Source organism: Pipra filicauda, unplaced genomic scaffold (assembly GCF_003945595.2).
Source record: "Pipra filicauda isolate LSUMZ 115617 unplaced genomic scaffold, ASM394559v2 scaffold67_size6003252_pilon, whole genome shotgun sequence".
Lineage (NCBI taxonomy): Eukaryota > Metazoa > Chordata > Aves > Passeriformes > Pipridae > Pipra > Pipra filicauda.
Genome location: NW_024104842.1, coordinates 5,110,401 through 5,118,870, shown reverse-complemented (window position 1 = coordinate 5,118,870; position 8,470 = coordinate 5,110,401). Strand labels below are relative to the sequence as shown.

At 38.6% G+C, this 8,470-nt stretch overlaps 1 protein-coding gene across 3 annotated transcripts in view; it reads left to right on the top strand.

The window, feature by feature from the left end:
• Positions 1–1,562: 1,562 nt before the first annotated feature.
• WDR17 (WD repeat domain 17) overlaps positions 1,563–8,470 on the top strand; it is a 56,994-nt gene continuing 50,086 nt past the window's right edge. Inside the window, exons 1-2 of one of the 3 annotated variants that reach the window (XM_027741581.2) lie at positions 1,615–1,658; positions 3,047–3,139. The gene's annotated coding sequence lies outside the window, so the exon portion shown is untranslated. Of the gene's footprint in view, positions 1,659–1,837; positions 1,911–3,046; positions 3,140–8,470 lie in introns of those variants that run through there. The other 2 variants (XM_039388745.1, XM_027741583.2) reach the window with 2 other exon arrangements.

The following is an 8,470-nucleotide window of genomic DNA, read 5'->3' as shown; positions in this document are numbered from 1 at the left end:
AATGCTGACTTTAAAACACCACTCAGTGTGGTGGCATGTTTTGGAGATCAAAAATCTAGGATGACAGATAAATGTAGGGGGTACATACATGAGCTGAATATGCAATTGTTACAAGAATCTCATAGTTTGTAATTGCCAAAAGATACAATATCAAGAGGGATATTATATCCTTTGTTCCTTCTAGGCCCTTTGTTCTATACTCTGGCTGCACCTACTTCTTGTACTGGCTATTGTTGGATATGGAATATAGTACTTGGGACTATGACCAAGTATGATTCTTATAGTCTTTAACATCACATAGGTTAAAACATAGCCCAGGCTTCTGAGGAAAGAAGCAAATCCAGGAAAAGTTTTTGCTGGCAGGTGATGTGGGTTAAAGCTGTAAATTTTCTGCCCAGTAAATCATATACAAAGTGATACCTTATCCACCTCTTCTCAGTTCCTCCTGCTAAAGAAAAATCTACCAGTAAGGTCAAGAATTACATTGTACAATGGATTTCCTCAAGCAATAGATTCTTTTTGTCCAGAGAACAGGGTAAGAAGACATTTTTTCTTATTTGAGCATGCCTAGATATCAGCTACAGTGGACTATGTTCGCTTTAATGGAAGAAATCAAGAACTATCTTTGGAGATGTAGTTTCACAGTCCATGGCCTACCTCCCCACTGTTTGCATTGCATTGACACAAACACAGCAATAATGATATAGGAAGTTGAACCAGGAGATTCTTCTATCTGAAGAATAATTCAAAGAAAAATACTTGTTCAGTAAACAAGTAGGATCCACACTGCAATCCACCATCCAGCTGCACAAGCAACTGAAAGAGGGAAAAAGTCGAAGCAAAAAACAAGCAGACGTCATTCAATAAATGTCCATGGATTAAAAAACCACATGTGTCCCTAATGACTCTAGGTAGAGTGGGACTCAGTGGAATGCGTTTTGTGACTCCTATTTGAGAGGATCAGTCAGTGTGTAACACCACAGACTGCAACTCCTTTCAGCCCAACAACATGGGAGCCACGCCCTCTGCAAACTAGGCGCAGGTATAGCTAAACGGCTCAAAATTCATGTCACCTTACAGTGCTGAGCTTAACAACAGGGGCAGCATCCCGGGCAGGTCCTCGGGGCGCGCAAAATCCACTCTTTCAGCCTGACGCTGGTTCCTGGTGCCCCCACGGTAACGGGGGGGCGGCTCGCTGGCTCTGACACGTCCCCTACCCAGCCGCCTCCCCTCTCGGAACCCGCATGAAAGAATCGTAATCATCAAGGTTGGAAGAGACCTTCCAGATCATCCAGTCCAGATGTGAAGCCAGCACTACCACTGTAACTCCTAATCCACTAACCCCTATCACCCAGCGCCAGATCTCAACCGACTCCTGAACACCTCCAGGGATGGTGACTGGACCACCCCCCTGGGCAGCCTGTCCCAATGCATGACCACCCTAACAAGAGCGAGCCGGGGCCGGGGTTCGCCCCCGCGGTGTCCCCCTTCTCTCCGCCGGCGCCCGGGGCTCGGCGCTGCCGCCGCGTTGCCCGGTAACGCGCTCCCGGCGTGTGGCTCCAATGGCGCGGCGGGGGCGGGCTCGCGGGTTGCCCGGGAGACGGGGCTGGAGTCGCCGGCGCGGCGGTGGATGAGCTGTGGCCTCTGCGGGCGGGCAGGTGAGGGCTGGCGGCCGCCTTGGGAGTGGCAGGGGCTCGGCAGCCGGGCCGTGCCGGGCGGGAGGGAGGAAGGGAGGGAGGGGTGCGGCGGCGCTTCTCGCCCCGAGGGGTGCGGCACGGCCGGGAGCGTCAGCCCGCCGGGGGCTGCCGAGCCGCGCCGCCCTGCGCACACCTGCGCTCCGGAGACGGAACGGCCCCGCGGAGCTCCCGGGGCTTCGGGCGGTGTCTGAAGCATCCAGGAGCGGGCTGTCGGTATTGTCGGGATTTTACACTGGTTGGGGGACTTTCCTGCTGTATGTGTATCTGTACAGACGTGCTTGTGCGGAAATACGAACTTAAAATCGAGTAGAGGCGGAGGCAGCAATCTTTAGAAGAAGCGAGCAGTGTGGCAAACGCCCTCCATAGGGAGGGAGAGCTTTGGGCTTGTTTGTACTCTAAATGCTTTTTGTAGCTGGGACAAGTGTGGGAAGGGGGAGCAAAATCAAGCTTAGAGAATTAAAAAAAGCATTCAAATACAAAAGCAAACTACAGGCTAAGCACGCAAAACTTATGAAAGCGAATTTGAGAAAGCAGACTCTGCAAATGAAGAAATAATTTTTATTTCTGTTCAATAAATTCCTCTGATACCTTAAGAGATGTTGCTGTACAAAGAGGTGGTCATACAATAATTTGAGAAACTGTTTTGGAAGGCTTAAAGAAGGCAGGTATGAAATCAAAGTCTGAGATCTTTAATTACTTGGAATGCTGCAGTAAAGATCATAATCCTGGATTTTAGAATCAATAAAGACCATAGTGTCCTTAATAATGGGCTTAACCACTGCATGATATAAAACATAAATACTTGGAAATGTCCTTTTTGAGCCCCAAAACTTGTTGCAAGAGTATCCTTCTGATGGCCATGCACTTAGTATTTCAAAAACGTTATGGGCTAGGAAGTCCATTATGTCTCTTTCTAACTAATTCTAGAAGTTTTTTGAGGAGTGTACAGCCTCTGGTTTTATGCCTCATTTAAAAATTTTGCCATGAGAATTTGCAGCTACCTGCTATTCATAAGAGCATTTCAGGGGAAGAATTCTGATAATAAACACATATGGTAAACAATCAGATGTTCTTCAGACTTTAACACAGAGTTATTTTGCATAAGTTATTAATGGGAAGACGTTTTCCATTGTTTAAAACAAAGTTCAAAGTGCTAAACTTTGCACTTCCTAACTCTTTGTAGTCCTAAACCAGGGAAAATGCACTTAGGTTGTGGCATTTCTTTCCTAATTATAGGCACAACTGTATAGGTTACTGATATATTTTAAGGTTTCTGTAAGAGAATAAGTGCCTTGCACAAATTAGTCTAATTAACTTTGTGTTACCATTATTTTTGTTTTGCATATCAGAACTGCTCAAAAGCTTCAGTTTAAGACTGTAGTCATCTTTAGCAAATAGTTGCAACCCATATGGAGACATGCTGATCTAAAGAACTTGCAAAGGTAATATGGAGTATGCATGAAATAATACCAATAATGCAAAAATTTTTAAATATCATAGGACCATTGTTTTACTTACTGATTTTTTGGTCGCTTATTAATTATTCTCCCTGACAAGGTATCTACAGTCTTCTTCCAGCTCTCAATGTTTCAATGTTTTGTGCATTCTGTTACACCAAATCTTGGACTCATTTAGTAGCTCTGGCTATTTAAAGGACCCATAACACAGTGATAAATTTGTCCTTTGGTCATCTGCTATGAGGAAAATTTCCATATAGCAAGAACAAAATAGGAAAGTCCTTGGTAAGTTTGACTAATGGTCCATTGAATTCAGTGCGCCAGTAACAGTGGTAATAGGAGATGATAACTAGGGAAAGCAATACTTCCTCTTCCTGCAGTCTTTGAGTCAGAGTTGATGTAGACAGAGTTAATTCAGCAAGTCCTGGTGCTGATATTGTGTAACTCACATAATTTGTTCTATAAAGCAAAAGATATGCAGCACAAGAAGAGAAGTAACTATCAGTATAACATTTGAATTACAGCAACTGACCACAAGAACTGTGAATTCACCTGTAGGATATAGGCAATTCAGTGACATTGTGTTACTTAGGCTAGCCCTTATTTATGGTAGCAGCTGAGCACTGGAGAAAGACAGAAGCTTTGTATAGTATTCTTTTCCCCATTTGCGTCCTATAAGCACACCTTGGCTGAATCCATTGGGGCCGTTTAGTCCTTATCCTGTTCCAGCACAGACTGGAGAATTTGATTTTGCTGCTGTGTGAGGGATTTATTTGGCTATCAGTATAGACCTGTACAATTTTACTGACTTTTTTTTATTTGTTAACAATATCTATACTAGCTCTCAAGATAGCCTAAAGTATAGGAACATGCCTCATCCAATCCTTTCTTGGTTGGTGTTTTAATTTATGGTGATAACCTTGACTGCACTTTGTCTCTGATAAGTCTCCTTGTTACATTTTTTCACTTGGGCTATTTAGTTCAGTTTTCTCTGGGAAGCTGTGTGTAAGCAGACAAGTTGATAAGTAGTGATTTCTAAGATCTTCATCAGTGATGAATCTTTTTATTTGTTGTCCAGTGCCTAATTTCCTATTTAATGATGGGAGAGGCTCTCAGAAGCCATTGTTGCAGTGGAAAAGGATTGATGTCATCTTTTTTTTTCTCAGGTTGTATATTATAGGTTTCATATTGATTACATTCATACTGCTTTTCGCCTACTTAATGAAGTTTTTTTCTTAATGCTTTTAATGACTGCAAGTTTGCTGCAGGTTCAGGAACCTTTACCTACCTTTCAGCCTATGTGACCAATTTGAACCCCACTACTTAGCGTGTATGATATAAATTGATTTAAATAACACTTCTGTATCTCTGGTAATTACCTCATCATACCAGGCTTTTTTTAAAACCCTGTATATAAATCTTTAAATTCATCTCTCTTGAATATGCCAACCAAACATAGTGCATGAATGCCTGGTACAACAGTGTTAAGCTTCCTTCTGTGTTGAAAATAGCTTTCCTAACACATTGTATATCTCTTCTTCTGTCCGCATCCCATTGGTGGTTCATACTTTTCCCCTAGTTTATTACATCCTGTGTTTGACTGACTTTATATGGGTTTTTTCCTCTTTCTCTCCTTTTGACTGATTCCATTCTGTTTGATGTGCTACAGTTTTGTAGTTTGTACTCAATTTCATGGTTTCTTGAAACCAACCATCTCTATTTGCATCTTTTGGGGGCAGAAGGCGTAGAGTTTATTCCATCCCTTTGGTTTATATCTTTTAAGATCTGTTTTGTTTCTGTCTTAGATATAATTGTTGACATTTACTTGTACCATTAGATAATGTGCTCTGTAGCCTCTTTCTTAATGAGACATAAATGGCCTGATTTGATAGTCTGAACCCTAATCTCTTTGGTTTGGCCTTTTGTATTCTCTTTTTCAATCTGGCTAAAGAATCATTTGGGAGTTTTTTGCTAGGCTTGATTATATTGAAATTTTTTTAGCATAGGCAAATCGAGGTCTAAGAGAACTATTTAATGCCACTATTTTCATTCTCCTAACTTCCTTTTCAAGTTGGTACCTGTTGTCTGAAAATACCTGTGATGGAGGACTGATAATGATGGAATTAATGAGGATATGTCATATCCCAGATATCAATTTCATACATAGGTTTAGGTTCCAGGAAAGAAAGATTAAAACTTCCACTGTCAAGTGTGAGGTTAGCGTTGTGAAAGCTCTGTAGCCATTTGTTGCTAACCTACAGCATGCTTTTTGTACTGAACTGCTGGCTCGGAACATGCACGTACTTGTATCCCATTCACCTTTCCAGAGAATGGAGTGCAATCTTGTTGCAGTTAAAAGAGTTTCTTACTTTGGAGATGGTTGTGGTGTTTGCTTTTTCAGGGTTCTTTCTGTCTTTATGGTTATTGGAGCACAAGTGGCCCCTGAAGTGTCTGAACAAAACTGTTAAATTGATTGCTCTGTAAAAATTCCTAGGCAGAAAATCTTGTGTTTTAGAACATTATCTTGGATACAACTTTTCAATAGTTGATCTGTTTTTCTAATGAAATCAACTCTTTCTTGCCCACATCCAGCTTTAGCCATTTATCCAAATCAGGAAAATTAATATAAGATGATATACAGGTGGATGTCATCCCCACTTTGACTGTTCAACCTTTCTTACCTCACAAAATCCATTAATAAATACAGATGATTTTAAATATTTCCTCAAGTTTCACAGCTAGAAAGAATTATTTCTTTCCTTTTTTTCATTACATTTTTTTCTACTTTCAGTTTGTTTTGTCTATGGTCTCATTTGTGCTTTGGATGCTAACATTTTTTTCTGCTTAGGAAAGTTCTTGTTATGTGGGGAAGTGTTTATGGTATTTCATATATCTGCCATAGAACTTTACTTAATAGTATTTATTATTTAATTTATATTTAACATCTACATCAGCAAACTATAGTACAAAAAGTTGATATTATTATAAAAGTATTTACTTTAAAATGTGTTAATTTTAATTCCAGAAAGGGATTTAAACTCTTGTAATCTAAATTTACTGTAATCTAACATGTATCTGAAGAATATCTTAGAATGGAATGACTTAGCTAGAAATAGATAAATCCTATGAACATGATACAAAAAATACATGCAATGTGTTTCTTGGCATGTTACCTGTTTTCTGACAGACCAAACAATCAGCAAATGACTGTGGGGTTTAGCTACCTGCCAGGTTAAACACTGAGGCACTTCAGCTTTGAGTATGTTCAAATTTTATTCAAGTAATGACTATGAAACAGAGACAAGTATTTTGGTATAGATGTAGTTTTATGAATAAAATTATAATTTTTCTCTGTAAATATACTGTGTGCTCTTTTTGTCTTTTTTGGCCAAGGACACAATTGGAGGCATCTAACTTCCCGTTTCTTAAATGTTGCAGGTATTCTTCACAGAAGAATGGAGGCATCTGCTAAACTATAGTAAAAGTGGTACTATATGTATAAATATACTCATATTTTTTTCTGAACAGATGGTAATTTGTTTTCTTATAAAAAGACTATAAAGCTTCATTGAATTTATTTTTAAGATCCAGTTATGGAACATCCTTAAGAAGATACATGATCAAGTCCAATCCACTGCTATTGTTGGCAGCTAGAGCTTAATCTCCTCCATAAACTGATAAAGCTCAATCTTAAAAGTAGCTTGTGAGAAGGTTGTTCTAAAGTCTCAGCCCAGTGTAAATCTGGTGATGATGGTTGTGTTGCATGTCTGTTACAAACGGCTTATTTTAGTCACTGTTAGGTGGCCTGGCTGTCCTGTATGTCATGCCCTGATAAATCCATACAGCTTGTTGGGAACGAGCAAGTGAGGGAAAAAATAAAAAAGGACAACTATTTAGAGCCCTGCTTATGTTTGTGCCATTAGTAGCTTAGTAGGAGTAGGGGAAGTCTGGGGAATTCTAATTCTTAACTGACCTTGTATGACATAGGATCACTGAGGCATAGGTTTGCAGTGTCAGTATTGAATGATTGGTTATTGCATAGCTTTATTCTAAACATTGTATTTTAGGATTTATTTTAGGATATTTAGCATCATTACATGCTTCATATTCTCAGTGTACAGGTTCTTAAAGCACTAGTTAATAAATAAAACTGGAGGCTTTAGTGGACTTCTTTACTACAGATATTGATGTAATGAATTTACATAATGGCATACAAATTATTAAAGTAATGAATTTTTATACTTTTATAATTAAGGAAATTTTTTAAGTATTTTGTTCTTGAGTTATTTGTTATGTGTTTTCGTCATGAAGACACATATAATGAAATTTGCGTCTTCAAAATGCAAAATCATAGCGCATTAATCTTTAATAAATCAGTAGTTAAGGTAGATAATTTTTAGAGCTACGATGGGACATATTGTGAAATTATGTCTACATGGATGGGCAGAGAATTTTGTCATAGAATTGGGTACAGCAAAAATAAAAATTTCTGAGGTGTTAATATAGTTATTAATTGAAAATAATTCTTAATTTTGAAATATACATAATGCTGCTGATTTGTGGCAAAAATATATTAAAAAAACCCTGATTTTTTAAAGACATTAGACAAATGTCTGAATATTTCTCTTTATAATATTTAAGCAGAAACAGAAGCAGTGAGTTAGAGATGTATTTGGAAAAAAAGAAGTGCATGCTTGATTTGTCACAGTATAACAACTATATATGATTAATTAATAGCAAATTTGGTGGTAAAAGTGGAATATCAAAATAGAGGTTTATTATCTCTCTGCTATTCATGAAGATCTTTTTTCACAACTGAAATGCATTGCTGGCTTCAGATATTGCCAGGTAACATGGGAGAATAGCATTAGTTTGTTCATTGCAGCGCCATATAGGACATTACTTTCAGATGTCATCTTTTATCCTTTGTTTTCTAGGTAAACTATATAGGTATGTTTTATTTAGGTACAGTTTTCTTAGTGTGTAGAGACTAAGACCACTATAGTCTCCAGCATATCCTTTCAGATTCTTAAGGTCATGTCTTTGTGGAAAGCAAGGTAGTAGCTTACTGTCATAATGAACAGATATCTGTACTGGAGTGTCCAGAAGATCAACTTTCATATGAAATATAAATAGAAGATAACCATTGATTTATTTTTTTTTTTGATTTTTTGGGGGGTAGGGTGATTGGTGGTGTTTGATTTTTATTAGTTCTTGACCATTGTAGCACTGAGCTTTAACCACACATTGTGATGTTTGTATCCTAAAGCACCATAGTTTACATCATCACTTCCATTTTTTCCTTCTGGCTATTTT